This window comes from Cibotium barometz, chromosome 18 (assembly GCF_041138505.1).
Source record: "Cibotium barometz isolate CiBa-2024 chromosome 18, ASM4113850v1, whole genome shotgun sequence".
Taxonomy (NCBI): domain Eukaryota; kingdom Viridiplantae; phylum Streptophyta; class Polypodiopsida; order Cyatheales; family Cibotiaceae; genus Cibotium; species Cibotium barometz.
The window spans coordinates 24,006,411-24,023,845 of record NC_141063.1 but is presented as its reverse complement, the minus strand read 5'-3'; the positions used below and the strand labels follow the sequence as shown (position 1 = coordinate 24,023,845).

General features: G+C 35.7%; 1 protein-coding gene across 3 annotated transcripts in view; it reads left to right on the top strand.

Annotated features, from left to right (window-relative positions):
• The first annotated feature begins 17,107 nt into the window (after window positions 1–17,107).
• Window positions 17,108–17,435, top strand: part of LOC147629096 (uncharacterized) — a 76,123-nt gene continuing 75,795 nt past the window's right edge. For all 3 annotated transcript variants that reach the window (XM_086812342.1, XM_086812343.1, XM_086812341.1), the window contains exon 1: window positions 17,108–17,250. The gene's annotated coding sequence lies outside the window, so the exon portion shown is untranslated. The remainder of the gene's footprint in view (window positions 17,251–17,435) is intronic.

The following is a 17,435-nucleotide window of genomic DNA, read 5'->3' as shown; positions in this document are numbered from 1 at the left end:
AAACAGACAAACAAAGAGTTAGCTCGTTGTGTGTCTTGAAGGTGTCGTAGGACCTATCACATGTTATAGATGTCACCCAAAATACCCTATGGTTTATGCAGTGATGAAATCAACTCCCTTGTTGATATGTATAGGATATAGTATCATCCCAAAGTAAAGGGATAAATAAAAAATTGGAAGTAGATATCTCATGTCATATCAGCAGAAGCTAAACAAATTGAATTTATATATTACAACTTATCAAGGTATAAGAACTTGAGTATCTCCAAAGATAATCCCTAGAAACACCATAACAATCCACATATGGTTTAGAGAATTGGTAGTCGTGTTAATATTGTATTAGGAGATCTTTTTGCATAAATTCAAAAATCAACCTAGATGTACCAAAAAATCATTGTCACTACATAGTAGTAGTGTTATGAAAGGCATTCTAATTGCGGCATCCAGGCGACCCTGTTTCGACTGAACAAGAGAAGCTATAGATATTCTCATATGCACATGACATTCCCTCCTTTAATTAAACCGAGGGTTAAGTTCTAAGTTTAGGTGTTGCATTGGCAAATTCTTCGGCTTATATCAAATGTAGTTGAGTCTTAAACAATAAAATTTCCAAAGTCAACGTTATATGAGCTATGATATTATCTGTTTATTGAATCAACATTAAGTAACACTAGCCATGCATGACCGGGTGTAAAGAAATGATATTCTTTACATAGAAGCCTATTAAAAACATACTGGGCATCGTAGATTAAAGAAAAAGTAGTGCGCAGCCTTATCTTATTGGCGTTCTGTCAATCCTTGTGAATGAGAGATTGGGGTATTATTAGCTAAGGATAGATTTCTGTATGCCTAGATCAATCAACATCACATGCTAAACTGTTAGTGCAATCATAAAAGATTACGAAATCATTACCACAAAAAAACCAAAAAAATATCATAATTGATATTGAATCCGCATCATGAGCCATGCAAAAGCATAGTTAAAAGTTCTAAAAAATTTAGAATGCTTAACAACACTCACCGGACATCATAACTTGATAATTAGAGAAAAACACTATGCACTACATTGTCCCAAACTATATAGAAAAAAGCTGTGTAACATGGAACCTACTCGCAAATGTCCTAAACTATAAAGAAAAAACTAAGAACACCATGGCATCAACATTCTTGTCCTTTTTTTTTGTCTATATATATAGAGCTCGGGAAAAAAGTTTGAAGATGAAGATAGCTCATCATTTAATATATGGATCAAAAGATTTTGTGAATTATTGGGAAAAAAGGGAAGGGAGGATTGGGTTTTGATGGGGAGGCCATAAGAGTACTGCACACCCTCCCCCCCTAATATTATTCTCATCTTGAGACTTATGAAAGATAAGGAGGAGCAGTTGCAATATAAGAGAAAGAGAAGAGGAGTAGGTTGTGCACAATCGTTGTAACATTTGAAGGAGAAGCAGTTGCAAGATGAGAAAGAGAAGAGGGGTAGGAGTAGGTTGTGCACAATAGTTGTAACATTGAAGGAGGAGGAATAGAAAAGAGGAGGAGAAAAAGTTGCAATATAAGAGAAAGAGAAGAGGAGTAGGTTGTGCACAATCGTTGTAACATTTGAAGGAGAAGCAGTTGCAAGATGAGAAAGAGAAGAGGGGTAGGAGTAGGTTGTGCACAATAGTTGTAACATTGAAGGAGGAGGAATAGAAAAGAGGAGGAGAAAAAGTTATAGAGAAGGAGCAATACGAATAGATTAAGAAATAAAATGACACAAAATAATAGCATTAGCAAAGGAGGAGGAGTACTAAAGTCTTATTTAATACTCAATTATACTAGGTAAATACTAAAAACTAGATATAGGTTAATATGAGTAAGTTCTTTTTTTAAAAGACTAATTTTGAGAGACAAAGAAGAAATGCGGTTACAAAAGAATGAAAAAAAAAGTATAGAATTACCTAAAGAAAAGCACGAAAAGGGGGGAGGGACAGAAGAAAAAGAAGAGCATGAATAAATGTGTGTGTGTGTGTGTGTGTGCGTGTGCTTGCACGCGCACGCTACATCAGCAGTCAGAAAATCCAAGAACCTTATCCAACTTGACCAGTGAAAGCATTAAACATGATTAATAACAACAGCTTTGTATACAAAAATCATGTTACAAAAGTAAGTAGAGCTAGTGACTCCATTATTTGGAAACCTTTGGTGTAGACATAAGCCCAAAGATATTTTGAGAGAATATATCATGTTACATGCATCCATCCAAACAGGCAAACAAAGAGTTAGCTCGTTGTGTGTCTTGCAGGTGTCATAGGACCTATCACATGTTATAGATGTCACCCAAAATAGCCTATGGTTTATGCAATAATGGGATCAACTCCCTTGATATGTATAGGATATAGTATCATCCCAAAGTAAAGGGATAAATAAAAAATTGGAAGATAATTGGCTACCTAGTGATTTCTATAAAGAGATCCAATATTGTTTCCTATTATATAAAAGACAACTAGCTTCTCAGTAATCCCAAAGAACCAGTAGATATCTCGTGTCATATCAGCAGAAGCTAAACAAATTGAATTTATATATTACAACTTATCAAGGTATAAGAACTCAAGTATCTCCAAAGATAATCCCTAGAAACATCATAACAGTCCACATATGGTTTAGAGAATTGGCAGTCATTTTAATATCATATTAGGAGATCTTTTTGCATAAATTCAGAAAGCAACCCAGACGTTCCAAAAAATCATTGTCACTACATAGTAGTAGTGTTATGAAAGGCATTCTAATGGCGGCATGCAGGCGACCCTCTTTTGACTGAACAAGAGAAGCTATAGATATTCTCATGTGCATATGACATTCCCTCCTCTAAATAAACCGAGGGTTAAGCTCTAAGTTTAGGAGTTGCATTGGCAAATTCTTCGGCTTATATGAAATGTAGTTGAGTCTTAAACAATAAAATTTCCAAAGTTTAGGAGTTGCATTGGCAAATTCTTCGGCTTATATCGAATGTAGTTGTCTTAAACAATAAAATTTTCGAAATCAACTTTATATGAGCTATGACATATCTGTTTATTGAATCAACATTAAGTAACACTAGCCATGCATGACCGCGTGTAAAGAAATGATATTCTTTATATATAAGCCTATTAGAAACATACTAGGCATCGTAGATTAAAGAAAAAGTGGTGCGCAACCTTATCTTATTGGTGTTCTGTCAATCCTTGTGAATGAGAGGTTGGGGCATTATTAGCTAAGGATAGATTTCCAAATGCCTAGATTAATCAAAATCACATGCTAAACTGCTAGTGCAATCATAAAAGATTACAAAAACATTACCACAGAAAAACCAAAAATATATCATAATTGATATTGAACACGCATCATGAGCCATGCAAAACCATAGTTAAAATTTCTAAAAAAATTCAGAATGCTTAACAACACTCGCCGGACATAGTAACCTGATATTTAGAGGAAAAAGCTATGCACTACATTGTCCCAAGCAATATAGAAAAAAGCTATGTAACATGGAACCTACTCGCAAATGTCCCAAACTATATAGAAAAAACTAAGAACACCACGGCATGAACATTGTGGTCCTTTTTTTTTTGGTCTATATTTATAGAGCTCGCCAAAAAAGTTTCAAGATGAAGATAGCTCATTATTTAATATATAGATCAAAAGATTTTATGAATTATTGGGAAAAAAAGGGAAGGGAGGATTAGGTTTTGAAGGGGAGGCCATAAGATTGATGCCCCCCTTCTCCCCCCAATATTATTCTCATCTTGAGACTTATGAAAGATAAGGAGGAGCAATTGCAATATAAGAGAAAGGCCCGCTAGATCAGCAGTCAAAAAAAATCGAGGAACCTCATCCAACTTGACCAGTGAAAACGTTAAACATGATTATATAACAACATCTTTGTATACAATAATCATGTTACAAGTAAGTAGAGCTTGTGACTCCATTATTAGCAAACTTTTGGTGTAGACATAAACCCAAAGATATTTTGAGAGAATATATCATGTTACCTACATCCATCCAAATAGACAAACAAAGAGTTAGCTCGTTGTGTGTCTTGTAGGTGTCGTAGGACCTATCACATGTTATAGATGTCACCCAAAATACCCTATGGTTTATGCAGTAATGGAATCAACTCCCTTGATATGTATAGGATATAGTATCATCCCAAAGTAAAGGGATAAATCAAAAATTGGAAGATAATTGGCTACCTAGTGATTTCTATAAAGAGATCCAATATTGTTTCCTATTATATAAAAGACAACTAGCTTCTCAGTAATCCCAAAGAACCAGTACATATCTCATGTCATATCAGCAGCTAAACAAATTGAATTTATATATTACAACTTATCAAGGTATAAGAACTTGAGTATCTCCAAAGATAATCCCTAGAAACACCATAACAATCCACATATGGTTTAGAGAATTGGTAGTCGTGTTAATATTGTATTAGGAGATCTTTTTGCATAAAATCAGAAAGCAACCTAGATGTACCAAAAAATCATTGTCACTACATAGTAGTAGTGTTATGAAAGGCATTCTAATCGCGGCATCCAGGCGACCCTTTTTCGACTGAACAAGAGAAGCTATAGATATTCTCATGTGCACATGACATTCCCTCCTTTAATTAAACCAAGGGTTAAGCTCTAAGTTTAGGAGTTGCATTGGCAAATTCTTCGGCTTATATCAAATGTAGTTGAGTCTTAAACAATAAAATTTCCAAAGTCAGCGTTATATGAGCTATGATATTTCTATTTATTGAATCAACATTAAGTAACACTAGCCATGCATGACCGGATGTAAAGAAACGATATTCTTTACATAGAAGCCTATTAAAAACATACTGGGCATCGTAGATTAAAGAGAAAGTAGTGCGCAACCTTATCTTATTGGCGTTCTGTCAATCCTTGTGGATGAGAGATTGGGGTATTATTAGCTAAGGATAGATTTCTATATGCCTAGATCAATCATTATCACATGCTAAACTGTTAGTGTAATCATAAAAGATTACGAAATCATTACCACAAAAAAAACAAAAATATATCATAATTGATATTGAATCCGCATCATGAGCCATGCAAAAGCATAGTTCAAAGTTCTAAAAAATTCAGAATGCTTAACAACACTCACCGGACATCATAACCTGATAATTAGAGAAAAACGCTATGCACTACATTGTCCCAAACTATATAGAAAACGGCAATGTAACATGGAACCTACTCTTCGCAAATGTCCGTAACTATAAAGAAAAAATTAAGAACACCATGGCATCAACATTCTTGTCCTTTTTTTTTGTCTATATATATAGAGCTCGGCAAAAAAGTTTGAAGATGAAGATGGCTCATCATTTAATATATGGATCAAAAGATTTTGTGAATTATTGGGAAAAAAAGGGAAGGGAGGATTGGGTTTTTATGGGGAGGCCATAAGATTACTGCACACCCTCCCCCCCCTAATATTATTCTCATCTTGAGACTTATGAAAGATAAGGAGGAGCAGTTGCAATATAAGAGAAAGAGAAGAGGAGTAGGTTGTGCACAATAGTTGTAACATTTGAAGGAGGAGCACTTGCAAGATGAGAAAGAGAAGAGGAGTGGGAGTAGGTTGTGCACAATAGTTGTAACATTGAAGGAGGAGGAATAGAAAAGAGGAGGAGAAAAAGTTATAGAGAAGGAGCAATACGAAGAGATTAAAAAATAAAATGACACAAAATAATAGCATTAGCAAAGGAGGAGGAGTACTAAAGTCTTATTTAATACTCAATTATACTAGGTAAATACTAAAAACTAGATATAGGTTAATATGAGTATGTTCTTTTTCTAAAAGACTAATTTTGAAAGACAAAGAAGAAATGCGGTTACAAAAGAATGAAAAAAAAAGTATAGAATTAGCTAAAGAAAAGCACAAAAAAGGGGGGAGGGACAGAAGAAAAAGAAGAGCATGAATAAACGTGTGTGTCTGTGCGCGCGCGCGCATGCGCCAATACATCAACAGTCAGAAAATCCAAGAACCTTATCCAACTTGACTAGTGAAAGCATTAAACATGATTAATAACAACACCTTTGTATACAAAAATCATGTTACAAAAGTAAGTAGAGCTAGTGACTCCATTATTTGGAAACCTTTAGTGTAGACATAAGCCCAAAGATATTTTGAGAGAATATATCATGTTACCTACATCCATCCAAACAGACAAACAAAGAGTTAGCTCGTTGTGTGTCTTGCAGGTGTCATAGGACCTATCACATGTTATAGATGTCACCCAAAATAGCCTATGGTTTATGCAGTAATGGGATCAACTCCCTTGATATGTATAGGATATAGTATCATCCCAAAGTAAAGGGATAAATCAAAAATTGGAAGATAATTGGCTATCTAGTGATTTCTATAAAGAGATCCAATATTGTTTCCTATTATATAAAAGACAACTAGCTTCTTAGTAATCCCAAAGAACCAGTAGATATCTCGTGTTATATCAGCAGAAGCTAAACAAATTGAATTTATATATTACAACTTATCACGGTATAAGAACTCGAGTATCTCCAAAGATAATCCCTAGAAACACCATAACAGTCCACATATGGTTTAGAGAATTGGCAGTCGTTTTAATATCGTATTAGGAGATCTTTTTGCATAAATTCAGAAAGCAACCCAGATGTTCCAAAAAATCATTGTCACTACATAGTAGTAGTGTTATGAAAGGCATTCTAATGGTGGCATGCAGGCGACCCTCTTTTGACTGAACAAGAGAAGCTATAGATATTCTCATGTGCATATGACATTCCCTCCTCTAAATAAACCAAGGGTTAAGTTCTAAGTTTAGGAGTTGCATTGGCAAATTCTTCGGCTTATATGAAATGTAGTTGAGTCTTAAACAATAAAATTTCCAAAGTTTAGGAGTTGCATTGGCAAATTCTTTGGCTTATATCGAATGTAGTTCAGTCTTAAACAATAAAATTTCCGAAATCAGCTTTATATGAGCTATGATATATCTGTTTATTGAATCAACATTAAGTAACACTAGCCATGCATGACCGCGTGTAAAGAAATGATATTCTTTATATATAAGCCTATTACAAACATACTGGGCATCGTAGATTAAAGAAAAAGTGGTGCGCAACCTTATCTTTCAAGATGAAGATAGCTCATCATTTAATATATGGATCAAAAGATTTTATGAATTATTGGGAAAAAAAAGGGAAAGGAGGATTAGGTTTTGATGGGGAGGCCATAAGATTGCTGCCCCCCTTCTCCCCCCAATATTATTCTCATCTTGAGACTTATGAAAGATAAGGAGGAGCAATTGCCATATAAGAGAAAGAGAAGAGGAGTAGGTTGTGCACAATAGTTGTAACATTTGAAGGAGGAGCAGTTGCAAGATGAGAAAGAGAAGAGGAGTAGGAGTAGGTTGTGCACTATAGTTGTAACATTGAAGGAGGAGGAATAGAAAAGAGGAGGAGAAAAAGTTATAGAGCAAAGGAGCAATACGAAGAGATTAAGGAGTAAAATGACACAAAATAATAGCATTAGCAAAGGAGGAGGAGTACTAAAGTCTAATTTAATACTCAATTATACTAGGTGAATACTAAAAACTAGATATAGGTTAATATGAGTAAGTTCTTTTTTTTAAAGACTAATTTTGAGAAGCAAAGAAGAAATACGATTACAAAAGAATGAAAAAAAGAGAGTATAGAATTAGCTAAAGAAAAGCATGAAAAAAAGGGTGGAGGGAGACAAGAAAAAGAAGAGCATGACTAAACGTGTGAGTGTGTGTGTGCGTGCATGCGCGCGCTTTATCAGCACAGTCAAAAAAATCCAAGAACCTTATTCAACTTGACCAGTGAAAACAATAAACATGATTATGTAACAATAGCTTTGTATACAATAATCATGTTACAAGTAAGTAGAGCTTATGACTCCATTATTTGGAAACTTTTGGTGTAGACATAAACCCAAAGATATTTTGAGACAATATATCATGTTACCTACATCCATCCAAACAGACAAACAAAGAGTTAGCTCGTTGTGTGTCTTGCAGGTGTCATAGGACCTATCACATGTTATAGGTGTCACCCAAAATAGTCTATGGTTTATGCAGTAATGGGATCAACTCCCTTGATATGTACAGGATATAGTATCATCCCAAAGTAAAGGGATAAATTAAAAATTGAAAGATAATTGGCTACCTAGTGATTTCTATAAAGAGATCCAATATTGTTTCCTATTATATAAAAGACAACTAGCTTATCAAGAATCCCAAAGAACCAGTAGATATCTCATATCATATCAGCAGAAGCTAAACAAATTGAATTTATATATTACAACTTATCAAGGTATGAGAACTCGGGTATCTCCAAAGTTAATTCGTAGAAACACCATAACAATCCACATATGGTTTAGAGAATTGGTAGTCGTGTTAATATCGCATTAGGAGATCTTTTTGCATAAATTCAGAAAGCAACCTAGATGTACCAAAAAATCATTGTCGCTACATAGTAGTAGTGTTATGAAAGGCATTCTAATGGCGGCATCCAGGCGAACCTGTTTCGACTGAACAAGAGAAGCTATAGATATTCTCATGTGCACATGACATTCCCTCATTTAATTAAACCGAGGGTTAAGCTCTAAGTTTAGGGGTTGCATTGGCAAATTCTTCGGCTTATATCAAATGTAGTTGAGTCTTAAACAATAAAATTTCCAAAGTATGTGTTATATGAGCTATGATATTATCTGTTTATTGAATCAATATTAAGTAACACTAGCCATGCATGACCGGGTGTAAAGAAATGATATTTTTTACATATAAGCCTATTAAAAACATACTGGGCATCGTAGATATAAGAAAAAGTAGTGCGCAGCCTTATCTTATTGGCGTTCAGTCAATCCTTGTGAATGAGAGAAATTGGGGCATTATTAGCTAAGGATAGATTTCTATATGCCTAGATTAATCAACATCACATGCCTAGAGAATTGGCAGTCATTTTAATATCGTATCAGGAGATCTTTTTGCATAAATTCAGAAAGCAACCTAGCTATACCAAAAAATCAGTCACTACATACTACTAGTGTTATGAAAGGCATTCTAATGGCGGCATGAAGGCTACCCTGTTTCGACTGAAAGGCATTCTAATGGCGGCATGCAGGCTACCTTGTTTCGACTGAACAAGAGAAGCTATAGATATTCTCATGTGCACATGACATTCCCTCCTCTAAATAAACCAAGGATTAAGCTCTAAGTTTAGCAGTTGCATTGGCAAATTCTTCGGCTTATATCAAATGTAGTTGGGTCTTAAACAATAAAATTTCCAAAGTTTAGCAGTTGCATTGGCAAATTCTTCGGCTTATATCAAATGTAGTTGAGTCTTAAACAATCAAAATTTCCAAAGTCAACGTTATATGAGCTATGATATATCTGTTTATTGAATCGACATTAAGTAACACTAGCCATGCATGACCGGGTGTAAAGAAATGATATTCTTTACATATAAGCCTATTAAAAACATACTGGGCATCGTAGATATAAGAAAAAGTGGTGCGCAACCTTATCTTTTTAGCGTTCAGTCAATCCTTGTAAATGAGAGATTGGGGCATTATTAGCTAAGGATAGATTTCTATATGCCTAGATTAATCAACATCACATGCCTAGAGAATTGGCAGTCATTTTAATATCGTATTAGGAGATCCTTTTGCATAAATTCAAAAAGCAACCTAGCTGTACCAAAAAATCATTCTCACTACATAGTAGTTGTTTTATGAAAGGCATTCTAATGGCGGCATGCAAGCAACCCTGTTTCGACCGAACAAGAGAAGCTATAGATATTCTCATGTGCACATGACATTCCCTCCTCTAAATAAACCGAGGATTAAGCTCTAAGTTTAGGAGTTGCATTGGCAAATTCTTCGGCTTATATCAAATGTAGTTGGGTCTTAAACAATAAAATTTCCAAAGTTTAGGAGTTGCATTGGCAAATTCTTCTGCTTATATCAAATGTAGTTGAGTCTTAAACAATAAAATTTCCAAAGTCAGCTTTATATGAGCTATGATATATCTGTTTATTAAATCAACATTAAGTACCACTAGCCATGCATGGCCGCGTGTAAAGAAATGATATTCTTTACATATAAGCCTATTAAAAACATACTAGGCATCGTAGATTAAAGAAAAAGTGGTGCGCAGCCTTATCTTATTGGCGTTTTGTCAATCCTTGTAAATGAGAGATTGGGGCATTATTAGCTAAGGATAGATTTCCATATGCCTAGATCAATCAACATCACATGCTAAACTGTTAGTGCAATCATAAAGGATTACAAAAACATTACCACATAAAAACCAAAAATATATCATAATTGATATTGAATCCGCATATGAGCCATGCAAAACCATAGTTAAAATTTCTAAAAAATTCAGAATGCTTAACAACACTCACCGGACATCGTAACCTGATATCTAGAGGAAAAAGCTATGCACTGCATTGTCCCAAACTATATAGAAAAAAGCTATGTAACATGGAACCTACTCGCAAATGTCCCAAACTATATAGAAAAAACTAAGAACACCATGGCATGAACATTGTGGTCCTTTTTTTTGTCTATATTTATAGAGCTCACCAAAAAACATCAAGATGAAGATAGCTCATCATTTAATATATGGATCAAAAGATTTTGTGAATTATTGGGAAAAAAAAGGAAGGGAGGATTGGGTTTTGATGGGGAGGCCATAAGATTGCTGCCCCCCCTTCCCCCCAATATTATTCTCATCTTGAGACTTATGAAAGATAAGGAGGAGCAATTGCAATATAAGAGAAAGAGAAGAGGAGTAGGTTGTGCACAATAGTTTTAACATTTAAAGGAGGAGCAGTTGCAAGATGAGAAAGAGAAGAGGAGGAGAAGTAGGGTGTGCACAATAGTTGTAACATTAAAGGAGGAGGAATAGAAAAGATGAGGAGAAAAAGTCATAGACAAGGTGCAATACGAAGAGATTAAGGAGTAAAATGACACAAAATAATAGCATTAGCAAAGGAGGAGGAGTACTAAAGTCTAATTTAATACTTAATTATACCAGGTGAATACTAAAAACTAGATATAGGTTAATATGAGTAAGTTCTTTTTCTTTTAAGAATAATTTTGAGAAGTAAAAAAGAAATGCGGTTACAAAAGAATGAAAAAAGAGAGTATAGAATTAGCTAAAGAAAAGCATGAAAAAAAGGGTGGAGAAAGGGAAGAAAAAGAAGAGCATGATTAAACGTGTGTGTGTGTGTGTGCGCGCCCGCTAGATCAGCAGTCAAAAAAATCCAAGAACCTTATCCAACTTGACCAGTGAAAACGTTAAACATGATTATATAACATCTTTGTATACAATAATCATGTTACAAGTAAGTAGAGCTTGTGACTCCATTATTAGCAAACTTTTGGTGTAGACATAAACCCAAAGATATTTTGAGAGAATATATCATGTTACCTACATCCATCCAAATAGACAAACAAAGAGTTAGCTCGTTGTGTGTCTTGTAGGTGTCGTAGGACCTATCACATGTTATAGATGTCACCCAAAATACCCTATGGTTTATGCAGTAATGGAATCAACTCCCTTGATATGTATAGGATATAGTATCATCCCAAAGTAAAGGGATAAATCAAAAATTGGAAGATAATTGGCTACCTAGTGATTTCTATAAAGAGATCCATTATTGTTTCCTATTATATAAAAGACAACTAGCTTCTCAATAATCCCAAGGAACCAGTAGATATCTCATGTCATATTAGCAGAAGCTAAACAAATTGAATTTATATATTACAACTTATCAAGGTATAAGAACTTGAGTATCTCCAAAGATAATCCCTAGAAACACCATAACAATCCACATATGGTTAAGAGAATTGGTAGTCGTGTTAATATTGTATTAGGAAATCTTTTTGCATAAATTCAGAAAGCAACCTAGATGTACCAAAAAATCATTGTCACTACATAGTAGTAGTGTTATGAAAGGCATTCTAATGGCGGCATCCAGGCGACCCTGTTTCGACTGAACAAGAGAAGCTATAGATATTCTCATGTGCACATGACATTCCCTCCTCTAATTAAACTGAGGGCTAAGCTCTAAGTTTAGGAGTTGCATTGGCAAATTCTTTGGCTTATATCAAATGTTGTTGAGTCTTAAACAATAAAATTTCCAAAGTCAGCGTTATATGAGCTATGATATATCTGTTTATTGAATCAACATTAAGTAACACTAGCCATGCATGACCGGGTGTAAAGAAATGATATTCTTTACATATAAGCCTATTAAAAACATACTGGGCATCATAGATTAAAGAAAAAGTAGTGTGCTGCCTTATCTTATTGATGTTTTTTCAATCCTTGTGAATGAGAGATTGGGGCATTATTAGCTAAGGATAGATTTCCATACGCCTAGATCAATCAACATCACATGCTAAACTGTTAGTGCAATCATAAACGATTACGAAATCATTACCACAGAAAAACCAAAAATATATCATAATTGATATTGAATCCCCATCATGAGCCATGCAAAACCATAGTTAAAATTTCTAAAAATTTCAGAATGCTTAACAACACTCACCGGACAAAATAACCTAATATATAGAGGAAAAAGCTATGCACTACATTATCCCAAACTATATAGGAAAAAGCTATGTAACATGGAACCTACTCGCAAATGTCCCAAACTATATAGAAAAAACTAAGAACACCATGGCATCAACATTGTGGTCCTTTTTTTAATTCTATATTTATATAGAGCTCGCCACAAAAAAGTTTCAAGATGAAGATAGCTCATCATTTAATATATGGATCAAAAGATTTTGTGAATTATCGGGAAAAAAAGGGAAGGGAGGATTGGGTTTTGATGGGGAGGCCATAAGATTGCTGCCCCCTCCCCCCCAATAATATTCTCATCTTGAGACTTATGAAAGATAAGGAGGAGCAGTTGCAATATAGAGAAAGAGAAGACGAGTAGGCTGTGCACAATAGTTGTAACATTTGAAGGAGAAGCAGCTGCAAGATGAGAAAGAGAAGAGGAGTAGGAGTAGGTTGTGCAACAATAGTTGTAACAGTGAAGGAGGAGGAATAGAAAAGAGGAGGAGAATAAGTTATAGAGAAGGAGCAATACGAAGAGATTAAGGAGTAAAATGACACAAAATAATAGCATTAGCAAAGAAGGAGTACTAAAGTTTTTTTTAATACTCAATTATACTAGGTGAATACTAAAAACTAGATATAGGTTAATATGAGTAAGTTTTTTTTTTAAAGACTATTTGAGAAGCAAAGAAGAAATGCGGTTACAAAAGAATGAAAAAGAAAGTATAGAATTAGTTAAAGAAAAGCATGAAAAAAAGGGGGGAGGGAAATCCAAGAACCTTATACAACTTGACCAGTGAAAACGTTAAACATGATTATATAACAACACCTTTGTATACAATAATCATGTTACAAGTAAGTAGAGCTAGTGACTCCATTATTTGGAAACTTTTGGTGTAGACATAATCCCAAAGATATTTTGAGAGAATATATCATGCTACCTGCATCCATCCAAACAGACAAACAAAGAGTTAGCTCGTTGTGTGTCTTGCAGTAGGTGTCATAGGACCTATCACATGTTATAGATGTCACCCAAAATAGCCTATGGTTTATGCAGTAATGGGATCAACTCCCTTGATATGTATAGGATATAGTATCATCGCAAAGTAAAGGGATAAATAAAAAATTGGAAGATAATTGGCTACCTAGTGATTTCTATAAAGAGATCCAATATTGTTTCCTATTATATAAAAGACAACTAGCTTCTCAATAATCCCAAAGATAACTCCCTTGATATGTATAGGATATAGTATCATTCCAAAGTAAAGGGATAAATAAAAAATTGGAAGATAATTGGCTACCTAGTGATTTCTATAAAGAGATCCAATATTGTTTCCTATTATATAAAAGACAACTAGCTTCTCAGTATTCCCAAAGAACCAATAGATATTTCATGTCATATCAGGGGAAGCTAAACAAATTGAATTTATATATTACAACTTATCAAGGTATAAGAACTCAGGTATCTCCAAAGATAATCCCAACACCCTAACAATCCACATATGGGACTAGTATCGTGCTTGCCTACTCCTCGTATAAGGGTCCACACATTAATAGTAGTGACAAGAGAGAAGCATTGATTTCCATCACCCCGTCAATGTCCACTCATAGGTGAACTACCTCTTTGGTTCGATATAGAGTCGATGAAGATGCTACTTAGATTCCTCCCAAGGGCTTTGTGAAGATATCCACACAATTCTCCATTGTTGAGATCAACTTGACATCCCCGTAAGCTCACATAAAATGTAAAATTATATCTAAATGTGGGCTCGCCGCTTGTTTCATGACCACATCCTTCATGTAGCCATTGTATCAAACAAGACAATGACTCTCAAGCCACCTACGTAGCCAAAGGTCTTAAGCAATTTGTTGCGCTCATACTCCTAGTCTTGGGCACCTTTCTGCTTATCTTTGAGCTCCTGGCTAATGATTGCATGAACCGAAGAACTGGGATCTGAAGAACTAGGGACGACCGCTAGGGTGTGTGCGGAAGTTGTGCTCACCATGGAAGTCATGGAGGCTAGGGTGGTTGTCTATGGATTGGTAGTCTTCTTTGGACAATCCTTAGAGATGTGTCCTTTTGTTTGACAAAAGAAACACCTACCCTCCTTGTACTGAGCTGTCTCCTTAGCACTCAGTTTCACCGATCTTTGCCTGCATGATCTTTTTGGTCTGGAGTAAGCGTGGGTGCATTGGTCGAGTTCTTGGAGCCAGAGGCTCCCATGATCTGTCCTGGGGAAGATTCCGTTTGGTTCTAGTGGAAGGCTGGGAAGTCTTGGGCTTTTTGCCATTGTACTTCATTTCAGCACTATGCACAAGCGAGAGTGCATCCTCGAAGTTGTTGGCCTAAACATACACATTTCCCATTGGATTTGTGTGTTAAGTCCATAAAGGAACTGCCCTTTCTCGTCCTTGCTAGATATGCCCAATTGCAAACATAGGTTCAAAATTGTATTGGCAAACTGCAGGACTGGTTGCGCATTTTGACACCCCCCTGAAATCGTCTTTAAGTTGCTCAAGGTAATGGGGCAGTAGAAATCGCCGCTTATGATCAAGGACAAACTCATCCCAGACATAAGCCGCCATACCTAACTTGGTGAGGGCATGAGCCCATTGGGTCCACCAAGGAATGGCCTCACCTTCCAAATACCAACTAGCCAAGATCACTCTATCAGTATCATTCTTTCTAACTAAAAAAAATAAGCTTCAAATTGATGCAACCAGAAATAAAGGGTTGTGGGGTCTAGTTTACCATTATACTTACTGAAGTTCGTCCTCTCGGGAGGATGACTCAAGGAAGCCACTAGTGTCGCTCTTGCATCTAAGACCGCAAAAAATATTTTTTGCTCCACGCATCGCCTAGTGTCATCTTGTGCAATAGCATGGGATGTTGCCGCACGGTCTTCTATCAATCGAATATCTACAAGCCAATTGGCCACACTCTTGGGTAGAAGGAGATCTTGTTGAGACACCTTATCCTTGGGTTGTGGGGTCCATGTTTCAGTGTCGATATGACCTTAGATGGGTTTGTTATAGTCAAATATGGTTTCAATTGGATGATGTAGCCAATTCAATCCGTTTAAACCAATTGTAAGGTGGTGGGCCCCACATTGTCCAACCTACGATACAACTAACCCTGCATAGTATATATGACTTATCCTAGATACTATATATCGTAGGTCGGTCTACATTAGCTGACCTACAAAATGATTAACCCTAGATACTATATATACCATAGTCCTTATTTCATATCTAGATCATTCAGTTTAGATCTACCTTTTACTGTAGTATTGTACCATTATATGTGCAAGGAATCCTCCAATGTCCAAAGTCTACCTAGATTGCCATCAAAGCTCCTTACCAAAGTGTAGACATGGGTAGATGCCATCAGGTTTGTAAGAGTAATTCAACATTATTCTCCAGATCTGTTACTTCAAGTACTTTGTCTTATGATCTGTTACTTCAAGTACTTTGTCTTATGATCAAGTTTCGTAGATTAGGAGGTCACACATATGGTATTGGGAGCCTTAGAGTGTTGTTTTGTTATTGTTTATATTTTTTTCAAGCTGTATACCTTGTGTAGGTAGGTTAGTGGTGTTGTCATTGCCCTCGTTGATCTAGCGCTAGCTCTTCTAGGTGACAACTAGAAGAGGGAGGAACAGACACATCCACCTTAGGCCATGTCAAGCTCACCTTAATAGAGTAGGCATCCACATGGCATTGCAAACCCTAGAAGAGACATTTGTGCGCTTGTGACTATCAGGTTAACAAATCAGGCATGCATGTGTTCATGCACATACATACTTTATTATATGAGCACACACAAACTATATCAAGAATGTTATTACTTTGTTTTGGTCTTGGTACCATGGAAAAACCACAAGAGAGTGGACATTTGACTCTTTGCAACACAATCTTTCACTATGCATGCGCTTATAATTTTTTCATGGCTAAAGTTTATACCTGAGAGAAGAGGAAGGCTTTTCTAAGATGAAAGGTAATTTTGATAGGTGGGACATAAGGTAGGATATTGTCCCACCATAACAAACTTCTTATCCGGTTCAATAAGTTATTATGGGATAATACATGCTTATAATGTTTTCCCTAAAATATAATTAAGCATTTCATTTGTCGCATTATCTCTATTTTTTTAAAATGAGAAAGGAGACTTACTTTATTGAATAAATGAATTTACATCACATAAGGTAGAATGCCTATATAGCCATTTCTTTCAAAAGTGTGGGATGCTCGAAGCTCTTTTTTTTGGGAATAATAATTTATTAATAAATTAATATCTACAATAGTGTCACCCGTTTTTTACAAAAGGCTCTTAGAAGATGCGTCCTAGGCCACATCAATTTTTTGGAAAGCGTCCTTGGTGATGGTTAACCTAAGGCCATACCTTATATTAATAAAATGGAGTGTGAGTGGCCATTTAATTGATGCAACTGATATGCAGCATAAGGGGTGTCATTAAGGTAAGAATGTAGAATTGGTGGATGGGACCCACCCCTCCACCTCTTCAATCTTTAACTTGGTTAAAGCTCCCTTTTTTTAATTGTGTTTTCTTGTTCGTCAATCAAACAACAAACAAAAACTGTGGTTTTTCTCTGTGCCATCGCTCCGCTGCTGCTGCAGAGATCGCGTTTCCGGTATGTGCACATCCTTCTTCAGTTTTTTACCCAGTGCGTTTTCTCATGTTCTGTCGCCGTTTCTGCAAAATTTCCCCTTTTCGCCTTGCAAGATATGTGTGTGCGTGAGAGAGAGAGAGAGAGAGAGAGCGATGTTCAGATGTATGATGCTGCCGCTCTGCTTGTATTTCGCTCATATGTATAGT